At 40.3% G+C, this 12,226-nt stretch overlaps 1 protein-coding gene across 2 annotated transcripts in view; it reads right to left on the reverse strand.

The window, feature by feature from the left end:
* The window catches only part of usp2a (ubiquitin specific peptidase 2a), a 47,816-nt gene extending 35,807 nt beyond the window's left edge, over positions 1–12,009 (reverse strand). For both annotated transcript variants that reach the window (XM_061073002.1, XM_061073000.1), the window contains exons 1-2: positions 11,854–12,009; positions 8,077–8,196 (exon numbers count right to left, since the gene is read on the reverse strand). The gene's annotated coding sequence lies outside the window, so the exon portion shown is untranslated. The remainder of the gene's footprint in view (positions 1–8,076; positions 8,197–11,853) is intronic.
* Positions 12,010–12,226: the final 217 nt, after the last annotated feature.

Raw genomic sequence — 12,226 nt, forward strand, 5'->3', positions numbered from 1 at the left:
AAGGACCGCCTATTCAGGCTTTTCTCACGGGGAAGGGGGTGTAACGGATCGAGAGACTCCCCCCCCCCCCCCACCGGAGTGTTGTTTGACAGCCGTCGCCGGATGATGACGTAGCGAGTGACGTCAAGCCTATTTATTGGTGGAGAAGGAGTCGCAAGAGAGAGGAGAAAGCGGAAGTGCGATGCGAGTCGAGAGTGGAGGAAGCCGGCAAAACAGCGTGACCACTATAGCGGAGGAAGTGAAAGAGAGGCAGTGGAAACCCTCGAAACTAAGGAGCGGACCTCGGAGAGAGACTGAGTAAGCCCTGGCCGGTCGACTGCGGAGTCACTGCCGGTTGAGATCGCCGACTGACTGACTGGCGGACTGACTGACTGACTGACTCTAATATTAAAATTTGTTTGATGATCTGAATCATTTAAATGTGACAAATATACAAAAAAATAAAAAATCTGGAAGGGGGCAAATACTTTTTCACAGCACTGTATGTAGCAGTTAGGACAGCCTTTATCATTAATTTGGCTTTAAAAACACAACATTAAGTCATTGTCTTGTTATTTAAAGTAATAGCACTGTTTCATGTTTAAAGCCAAATATTACAAGTGATCTACATTATCAAGATCTACAAACAACAACTTATGTACATTATTCATATAATGTATGAAAGAACATTAATATCTCATTTAACTGTCAACACAGTATATGTCACTTCTCTGTGGTAAATAATTCAGCAGTGAGCAAGTCCAACAAAAATAACTTCAAATCAAGTATGCGTAGCATTTGACTATTTCTGACTCTCTCAGTAATGCTATTATTTTTTATCTTTAAAAATACATTAACATAGTGCAACATGCACATGCATTGCTGTATAAGGCAAGTGTTCCCGCTGTATCAATTCTATTAGACCAAGAATAGGTGAAATCTCTTTTAAAAGATCCATTTTCCCCAAGAATGTAATAAACATCCCAAAACCCTTAAACTATCAAATGGAATTAGACAAAACTTAGCAAGGAACGTTTTTTTGTTCCATACTTATGACGGTCATGGATTTAATGAAGAGTTTGACATAAGAGTTACAATTTAATCTTTGTTATTATGTGTGTGTGTGTGTGTGTGTGTGTGTGTGTGTGTGTGTGTGTGTATTTGTGTATTTGTGTGTGTGTGTGTGTGTGTGTACAATCTAATATAGAAGTGAATTTGTGTTGAAAGTGTTAGGTGCTGATTCAACTGTATGATAATCTTGTAGGATGTAGTTACTAACCTAACTGATATCAATGGAGCAACATATATAAGAAACATTGAGGATAATGGAAAATGTGGTGCATATTCAGTGTGTCTTTCTCTTATAAAGGCTCCTGGATGGAGATTTAAGGATGTTTTGATCAAATTGTATTCGATGTTTTGTAAAAGTGTTTAGCAAAAATGTTGCTTAAGAAGAAGACACTATAATACTCAACAACTCGAATAAAAGTGCCTCTTTAAAAATTATTATTCTAATCATATATATTGTCATTGCTTCTCCTCTTTCCCTATACAGAAAATAATCAAATGAGACTAGATAAGTATCTTTTTGACTGTGAATCTATTTGGCTCAGTGAAACTGCACTCTAGTATCTATGGGCTTTTACAGAGCACTGCTGGTTACCCAGGCCTGAGGTTAGAAAAGTGGAACAGATAGATGGCCACAACATCTATACTATAAGATAACATGAGCCCACATCACACATGTGTATATATATACACACATATATGTGTATATATATAGTGTGCATCTCTCACAGCTATATTTGACGAGTCCGGCTGGGTGTTGGAGGTAAAGCCAGGCAAGCATCACAGTGTGTTCCTTTAGCAGGAAGAGGCTCTGGTTCACATATACAGCACTGTCTGAATAAATAAAAGTATCCGGTGTTGCTAATCCGTGTTGAGTTTAGTTGGGGAGGCTCCTATTTCTTTCATCTTTCATCTTTCCTCTCTCTCTCTCTCTCTCTCTCTCTCTCTCTCTCTCTCTCTCTCTCTCTCTCTCTCTCTCTCTCTCTCTCTCTCTCTCTCTCTCTCTCTCTCTCTCTCTCTCTCTCTATCTCCCTCTCCCTCTCCCTCTCTCTCTCTCTCTCTCTCTCTCTCTCCCTCCCTCCCTCCGCCCGTCCCTGTGACCACAAGTTTATCAATAACTCGGCATATGGATCTGGAATAAGAAGACAGGCAGATTCTGGAGACAGGCAAACATACGCTGTTGGCAAAAATAATACACAGAAGCAGGCCTTTACTCTGCACCTACACCTTTGTCAGTTACCAGACCAAGATAACTAGGCCAATGTGTCAGGGAGCCTGTAATTGAGATAGAATAAACATCCACCACCACAACTAGTGTGATAATTTGAGTCACCAGTTGTAAGAGACAACTAGCTTCCAAACATGGTCATCTGTAAGACTAGAGATGATCAGTTCCCTAAAGATCTAATTTCTAACATTTAACTTTTAAGCCATTTTCGGTAGCTTTCTGCATTGTAGCTCCCCTCACTGGTGGAAGAAAGTACTGACAGTCAAGTGTGAGCTCAGCTTTGATATACACTTTTCTAACTGATTATGTGTTAGCTAAGCTATCAACTTTGTGCGCAGTGCACATATAGGCCTTACTCCTGTACCGATAAGACCTAGTCTGAGACAGCATCAGAAGCACTGCCATAACAACTCAGTGTTTGATGCTGTGATAACTTTGCTTCAAGGTCCAGGAAAAATATTTTCTCAATCTGCTTCTTCCTGTGAGTGATGTGATCCCACAAAACCACATTATTATCTATCTCGTGGCCTGATTCCACTGCAGCATACCATTGCAGCTGGTGAGCCTCATTATTTGAATCGTCACATGTATACACACAAGAATAGCAAAACAATATGTGAGAGAAAAAACAGTAAGAATCCATCCATGATCCTTATTGCAATATTTGTTTTCTCTGACATAACAATAAGCAAATCACACTAAACAAACATGGCTCTTCACTAAAGCAATACTCCTCAAATTATGTATGCACCCCTCTCTGAATTTCCACAACAAGGCAGGGCAGCTGAGTGAAACAAGCTTGGACTAGTCAGGTGGGCGAGCTGCTGAGAGAGAAGCACAAACAGCGACTCACACCCGTGGGAGTAACGGACCCAGAATTTAAAGGTAATAGCTAACTCTGGATTTCACTTCTGAGAGGCGATGTCTCCACGGAAACAACAAATTAAGAGGCACAAAAATGTCTCTCTCTCTCACACACACAAATGCACTCTGGCAACTCTGCATTTTCAGCCTCCCCTGAGGTTGTGCTAACCAGTAGTTAGTTACCATAGCTACCTTGGCTACCACATGGACATATTCCATATTATTTCAATAATTACATCCGGGTGTCTGTGCTTAATGATCTATATTTCCTTCACACCTTTAGAAAACCACCAACGAAATGCTGTTGGAAAATGATGGAACAGGATTAGACAGAATCAAATATGAGAGCGAAGAGCACAACAGAAAGTGAAAATTTGTCTGTGTAAAAATACAACATCCCACTGCTGTGAATGAGCTGGTTTGTCCACTGAACTAACTCCTAAATCTGTCTTAAGAAAGCTGTCAACAGAGATGCAGGAGTGACTGCATGAGCGACTACTGACTGCTGGCAATCCTTAGCAAAGAGTCACAGAGATGAGGTTTCACTTACAGGGCAGGTTTGAGAAAACCAAGCTATACTTAACAGTAAACTCACTTTTGATACATGGACCGAGATTTAAGAGCGATTTAAAAGACACGAATTTAACAAGGAGTAAAAAACAAGAATGCTAACTAGACACAAGCGAGTACTAAAGTTACATGACCCACTTGCTTTTCAGCACACACATTCTCTTTCCATTCACAAAGTGTAAAATACCAACAGGACCAAAAGTCACCTCTGTGTCACTGATGATGTCACTCACAGCTGCATCTCAACTTTGTTCAAGGAAAGAACATTTAAGAAAATAAACCTGACCAATATGGATGAAAATGTTCAGAATAATTAAATGTCTGTATTTCTTTAAATGTCTGGGGATTTTTCCAGATATTTTGTTGGTTTTGATTGCTTCTATTTTCTTGTGGAAATGTACCTCTGTAGAAAACCCATTATTGCAGTCAGTCAATGAGTCAGATCTTTTACAGAACATATTGTCCTCCCAGGTCTCCCCCGGGCCCGTTAGAGAGCAAGGCCAATCTAAAGTGCGTTAGAAGAGTCTGTGCAAGGACGCAAGATGCCACAGCCACTGTGCTCCGGGGTGACATTGTATGAATGTAACACCAGCAAGGATGCTCTCTGGTAATTTGGAGTGATGGTATGTGCGTCTGTGTGTGCGTGTGAGTGTGGGTGACCTATACGATAGTTAATGGTTAGCTCAATCTCAGCTGAGTCACTGCTGTCCTGACTAGTGCTGTGTAGAAGCTTTCACCAAGCAAAGGAGTCACATTTCATCAAAACAAAAGGTTCATGTCACTCCCCCTATAGCCGATATTATTGATCACTAATATTTGACTAGTAACTTTGCTGATGGTGAAAATATTTCTTAAAGCAACCAAATTTAATAATTAAATCTCCAGCCAAAAACTCTGACAAAGCACATTGTCGACAGCATGAGGATCGCACTGAATTGCTATTCCATTTCACTACAATCATTCAGCCTGACCTCCTGAACATGGGACCAGTGGCATTTGTTTTGCCCCGAACAATCGGCAGTGAAAGATACCCTGCATCTTGCAGGCAGACGTTAATTTCAGATCACACAGAAGCTGCAGTAGCAGTTCTCAGCAGCTCTGAACCCTTTGATGCTGATCAGCTTTTCTGATCTAAGGGTTAACTTGTAAAAAACTGTCAAGTCAATGACATCCACCTTTATTGGCATTTGTTAATGGATGTAGCAATGTAGCTACCTTGAATGAGGGAAATTCTCAGTCAGCTAATCACTTAGTAATTTTGTCGAAGGCCACTAATGAACACAACAACTAGACATACATTTGCTTAAGAAATGGTAGTTGTCGTGGTGATTGCCAGGTCTATGACAAATATTGCAATATTGAACAGATGGCACAATTGCTCTTCCCCATAGAGACACATTGACATTTATTTAGAATCAGGTTTCTGGTCTCTTGATTTATTAGCTTTGTTAAATGCGCAGATGTTCAATTGTAGTTACTATCTGATTTTGTCTGTTGTTTAGCACTGGACAGTTACTGTAGCATGAAAAACAGTGGGTTTCTGGAGCTTTTTCACTGAAAACCTTGAGGTGATAGGGACTCTGAACCACAACAGTAATGTTTAGTGCTGTGAAACCAAAACAATGAGCTAAAAGGAATTTAAGTGGTACTTTAACAAACAGGAAACTGCAGAGCTTGGTCGTAACTCTCTAGGGGTTCATCACTTCAAGCAACCGTAAACTGAATAAGAGATGATTATGTGATTCATTATTTAAAAAATGTTTATTAGTGCAGCACATCCTTGTTCATTACTGAGGATGTGTCCAAGTAGCAGTATTACTGATAAATGAAAATAAGTCATTATTGATTACTTTTGCTAGCATTACAGTTGAAATATCCAAGACTTAACATTTCCAATCTGTGACTTTGGCAGGACTAAAGTAGTAGTTGCTATGTAGTAATTGTAATTACATGAACTTGCTTGATTGTTTTTTTTTAGCTTCTCGATGCCAATGAAAAGTCTGTTAGTCACCTCATTATAAATCAAAACTGCTATAGCAGCATATGAACACACACACCAGAGAAACTAACATAATGTAGCAACAGTGTTGCTCTCATAGGGGAATCAACATGGGGCCTGTTAGGAGGTCTAAGGGCTGTGCTGGGTTTGGCCTTACAAGCAACTATATATATATATATCCTGAAATGTGAGCAGATAAGACATGGGTGATGTCTGTGAGGGCCACACTGACGCCTCTTCCCACCCCTTATCTGCCTGACTACGAGTTCGCAAGCATATTAAAATTAGGCTTGACAACTTTGTTATTCTGACTAGCCAAAGTTAAACCTATCCTAGCCTTCCAAATTAGCTCTTTAAACTCTTTTCAGTGTGCTGCAGTACAATATTTTATATAATTATTTTGTAGATTAAGATAAAAGAAAAGAAGGAAATTATGTAGAGGAAGATACAGTAAAGCAAAAACAAAAAATATCTTGTTCATAAAGATGCTATGAGAGAAGCAAAAGATTTTCAGCATTCCATGTAACCTCACACTCGGTTACCTTATATTTTGCATTACTGAACAGTCTGATATATTTTCTGCTTCAAAGCCCATTCCCAACAGAACCTACCCCCATTACAATTCTTCTCTACAAAGCCTGGTTTCGATGATGTTAAAACCTGGTGAGGAGGAGCCATTTAGCATTCATCATTACCACCATCTGTTGGTGACTCACATGAGAGGCCATAATAGCAGCAGCGACCTCGCAGAGGGCTGAATCTGCCGGCTACAGTGATTGATCCACCAGCCTATACAGCTGGCTGCTGTAATACTTTATTCATTGAGGTAATCATTGGATTAATTGGGCACATTATTATTTTAAACACCTATCAATCTCTGCCATTCCTCTAAGAGATGCTTAGAGATAAATTAGTTACACAGACGTGAGCTATTAGTTCAATAGCACCACTTATATATGTGTATTCTTGAAAAACTGTATAATACTTGAAAAATTCTAGTTTATTGACTCCTCCCTTTTTGGGGTCAGAAGTTCTGATCCAAGTACACTCCGGTAACAACAACAAAGTAATATGGTCTCTTAAAGGGGAACAACGTCAAATTACAAGAATGAAGTCATAATATTATGCAAATAAGGTTTTAATAGCACAAGAAAAATTACAAATGACAGAAAAAACTCAACATACCTCCAAACTTTTCCTATGGTTTCATCCAAGAGTCCGCAAGCCTCAATGTTCAAATTTGACTCAAAAACGCTGTAATTTACATGATGTTTAAGCCTAAACGTCTACGGATATCTTCCTGTGGACTTTTAGGGTTAAAACAAGGTGTAAATAACCTTGTTTGAGTCGAATATGAATGTCGGAGGCATGTTGTGTTTTTTTCTGTTGTTTTATTACGCCTGAAAAAGGAAAAAGGACTCACCATTGACTTCAATTGTTTTGGATTCTGCTGCACCAAAGTTTACCCCTTAAACTCCAAAAGTGTTTGGTAGACCTAACACTTCACCCACTCCTCCATCGGCATAGTGGTGAGTAGATAATGAGTGAATATTCATTTTTCAGTGAACTATCCCTTTAAGGATCAGTTTGTTTAGATTTCCTTTTAATATATACAAAAGATATACAGTTAACCCAAGTATCGGCCTGTAACACACTGTATTTGTCAGTCTGTAGTTTGAATCTTATCTCTTCCACCAAATAATCATGTTTTTTCATTAATTGCTTATGCAGAGTATGATACAGTGGTCTTCTTTGAGAACATGCTGTATCTCAGCACTAAACTCTTTTATAACTCATCTCTCTTTTATAGAAACAACTTTACAATGAAGATGCAATTCCAAAACAACCACAACATGATGTTAGGAACTAACTAAGGAAAAAGAAACAAATCATCCCTTCATCATAATTACTGTGTATGGAAAAAGTCATCTGTGCTCATCACACTTTGCTTGCTGTAACATCTCCTCCATCTCAACCACAGTGGTCCTGAATATGTTTCTCAGCACAAGACCCTTCATGGTCAGGCACCTCTGTAAAGGACTTAGTCTCACCGGTGGCGGATCATTGAGATCATCAGAGCAGGGGGCTTTGGTTATTCCAAGGTCAAGGCTGAAAATGTACAATTGTTGTCACTTCTTGATGTTGCTGCCTGTTGTTGCTATCTTTAAAAGGGCACTTTAAAACCTATTTGTTTTCTCTTTTATTTATTTTTTCTTCTACCTGTAAAATATGATAAGTTTTCCCAAAACCAAGTATATTAACTGGTCTCTTGCTCTGAAAGACAGTTTTGGTCTCTAATGCAGTGGATATGTAATGATAGTGTCTGATGTGATTATCAGTGTGTGTGTGCATGTGTGTGAAAAGTTACCTGCCGTATTTGTAGCTGTGCGTCAGTCCCTCCAGACTTTGATGGGTCTGGGGCAGCTCATCCTACTCCTGCTAGCCCACAGCGTACACACACATGTAGGCTTTGTGGCTCTGATCAGTCCTGCGGAAAAGCACAGACGTGTTACATGTGATACTAGTCAACACACAGAAGGACACAATAACTGAGTGCTATTGACTGAGGATATGTGTTTGAGATATGTGTGATCAGAAACAGGCCAGTAAATGTCACTAAGACATATGCTGTCAAACACCAACAATCTTACAGCCTGCTCGGTGAGAAAATCCCCGCCTGTGGATCGCAAATGCACCACAGGAGAAATATCAGATTGCCTGCAGACCCAGGAATTGACCAACATAACAGAAGTCAATGTCTCCTTGCTTGTGTTTTCTCTCACAGGAAAATGTGACACTTCATAGCAGACATGTTAAGCATGAAGTGAAAGTACGGGCCACCTGCACACGCATTCTCCGGAGTTCATGGCCAACCAAGAAAGATTGATGCCGCATCCATCAGCTGTTTGTATAATCGCATCTGGAAAAACTGTCAAATGATCATTAAGAGTTGACTCTGTCTTTGAAACCTTTATTATGTGTCACTTCCAGAACCTAAGCTCACATTTTTCAATCCGAACCAGCTGCTTCTGGATATATTTTCACTACAACGACATATCACCTGGTTTTACACCCCACGGACAGCTCTTCTCAGACCATCTAGAGAAATCCAGATCTTTCTGAAATGCTATCCCCTTTGATCTGTCATCATTTCCTCAAGAAGATACACCATATTACAGCTGAGCTAACAGCCCACACTGTATGCTTTTAACTGACCAGCGGGTACCTGGGAGAAGAAAAGGGAGGAAGAGTAGCAGTTAAAAAATGTTTTGTAAGAGGCTCACCCTTGTTGTTCTGAGCCACCGAGCCAACGGACAAAAAGCAACGGGTGCTACTTGGGAGGCTGTGGCCCCAGAGTGTGAGAGGATAGCATGAGCACAGCGAACCAGAATGCCATAGCTCAAGTTACAGAGCCAGTAAATATAGCAGACGCCTATGACCTCTACAGGTCACTCCACACTCAGTGGCGTTCCAATTTGCTCTTAAAGGACTAGCATTGAGGCTGTTTATAAGCCAAGCTGGATAAGCATGAAGAACAGCACACTGCGGTGGCCAGCAGATTGGCTGCTTTCATTGAAATTAGAGTCTGAAAGGAGGAGAAAGCATCTGAGTTCCACCAGTAATAGTGTCAGGGCATGAAGCTACAGATACTGTAGACACTGTTAAATGGTAAATGGTAAATGGTTTTGTATTTATATAGGGCTTTTCTAGTCTTTTATGACCACTCAAAGCTCTTTACAGTACAGTTTTACATTCACCCATTCAAACAAACATTCATACAGTGCATCTATTCGCAGCACTTTGTTATTCTATGTTGTACTGCAATGGCTCTGACATTTCAAATATCAAAGTGATAACTGTTTGGTATGACTTATTAACACACAACTTTACTTTCTACAAAATCAGTCATGTCTTATTCTGATTGTATTTTCATACAGTCATTTTGGTTACATTTATACCCATGCACAGTTTCAATCTAATCTTTATTTGATTAGGCAGTCTCATTGAGATATTGGATAAATAATACAAATAATAATAAATAAGTAAATACAACACAACAAAGACTCAACAAATAAAAGCAAAACAACAAGTACCTGATTAAAATGAGAATTAATAACATCAGATGATTAGACTGTAGTTGTAGGACAGATTGCAGCTCATTCATTTTAAATGGTGCATTACAACTAAACCCAGTTCTACCAGCATTAGTGTGAGTGAAGGGGATATCTAAGGTGATGTGGTGTCTCGTTTTAAAAAGGAGAAGAGAAGTGAAGTAGCTCGGAAGCTGCTGCAGTAGAGCTTTATAAATGAATAACATGAGTTTCTTCTTAACTGTAAGGATGTCCATCCAACTAAGTGATACCGAGACTATGTTGAGTACCAAATTAGTAATTTGGGATAAAATGAATGAATGAATGGAGAGTTAATTTGAGCATTTTAGACAAGAACAAAAAGAACAATAACAACAATTCAAGTGCACATTCTACGTCAGAAAGGTGTAGGATGTGATTAAGTGTGAATTTTTCAAGTCCTACCCCTTCGTTATATTTTTTCTTCAAAATGTATGTTAAACATACTCATTCAAACTTCCTGCTTCAGCTACCATACACCACTCAAAACACGTCAGTCAAATCAAGCTAATAGAGTAACAATTAAGAGCATTCAGACAAAAAGAAAAAAATTCCTTAGTACCGTTATTCCATAAATTAACTAATTTGACTGTGATTCGATGATGTTTTTTGGTGGTTCTCCCTTTTTTTTTTTTTTTTTTTTTACAAACTGTCTCCCATAAGCTGCTGGTTTTCTTTCATTTGAAACAACTATTGGATACTGATGGGTGATAATTACTTACATAATTTTGACAGTTCTGAAATATAGATCTCTACATTTCATTACTTTAAATTTCATACAGAGTGGGTTATTCCTTACTATATTAGTGATTTTATTTCCTATTCTTATGGCTCTTTTATGAAGGATGAAGACTGATTTTGCGTGTGTTTTGCAAGTATTTCCCCCACACTTCCATACGGTATAGGTTAAATGTGTAAGTATGAAGGAGCAGCAAAAGTTGTATAATAATGCTTTATTTTATACAAAAATAAAATCTTTGACTTTGTAATATTGCAACTGGCATTGATACTTTAAGGTAAATAGGTAATATATCTGGGGCTTGAGCAAAAATTACTATCAATTATTATTAAGAAACTTGATGCCAAACCCTCTTTCTATTTATAAAAAAAAGCACTGTGATGCACCCGGTTTAACTGGATCGTGTAGTTACTGTCCAGTGAGAGAGGCGGATTTACAGTAAATGACCAGATGAAATGGGGTGACTGCAGCAGCACAACGCGGTTGAGGTATGCGTGTGAGACAATGGAAAAAGACCGGAGCAGTGCTGTGGTGGATGGTCTCTGTGAGGGGTGTAGCGTTACATGACACTGAGAGGAGATGGGACGACACCGGCCAAGCAGCCACACTCGATGCGTTTATACATGGTTCTCCAGAGCCCGGGCTGGGCCACACGTCGGTGTATTAGACATACGCCACCATACTGTTATTATTAACACACAGGGGATTAGATAAGCAGGCAGACCGGGAGCGTCATGGAAGCGGGGCAGCGTTGACAGTGTGTTACCCAGTGACAGGGGGCAAAGAGGGGGATCGGAGCAGAGGAAACTTAGCCGCCCCCCCAAGTCACCTGAAGTGAGCGGAAGACACTTACAAAGTTACGTTTATTAACAAACAATGTGTGGTTATTAACGGTGTGTAGTCGCAGTAAACGGTAGTCAACTAGCTGATGTAGCCCCCCCCCCGCCAAACTGCAGTGTAATTCACTGCTTATTATCACTTCACCACACTGCGTACATAACACACGCACTTCACTTACTGCAGCTGACAAGTCTTCAAACATGACACTCTTACTCTAAAATGAGGAGCTACTTCACACTCACACTGCTGCCGAATGTGTTGGGGACTCGCAGTGACTTCTGGAACGTTTAAGATGGCGCTCGGTGGGGTACATGGCTCATCAAAGTAAGCAGGGGGAGGCAATTTGGGCAGAATGTGGTAGGAGTTTGTTTTTTGTGAGACACCAGCACGTAGAGTATCAGCACCATGCTGGTGTAAGGTAACTGCATCCACTCACCCCGCAGCTGGAGATCGCCCCCGGTAACGTGTCTTTCTGCCCGCTTGGTGCTCCTATGTGCACCGGTAACTACGCTGCAGTGAAGGGTGGTCGGTGCTGTTGCAGTGAGGACTCCACCGCCATGGTCTCTGCTCATGAAGCCTGGTGTCCAGCCATGTCTTCTGTCCCCGGTGCAGTTCCGAGTTAGAGTTACCGAGTCCGAGTAACGGTGCGTTGCGCTTTAAAGGTGACGTCAGTCCGCCGACGGAGCTCGATTCTGGTTGGTTCACACCTCCCTGTGCGCGTCATCACCCGGAGCTGCGAGCCTCCGCCCACACAGTCACCATGGTGACGAGCGTAAACATCAGAAGCGTCTTTCATTGAGCTTAATGCT

Source organism: Limanda limanda, chromosome 6, assembly GCF_963576545.1.
Source record: "Limanda limanda chromosome 6, fLimLim1.1, whole genome shotgun sequence".
Classification (NCBI taxonomy): Eukaryota; Metazoa; Chordata; class Actinopteri; order Pleuronectiformes; family Pleuronectidae; genus Limanda; species Limanda limanda.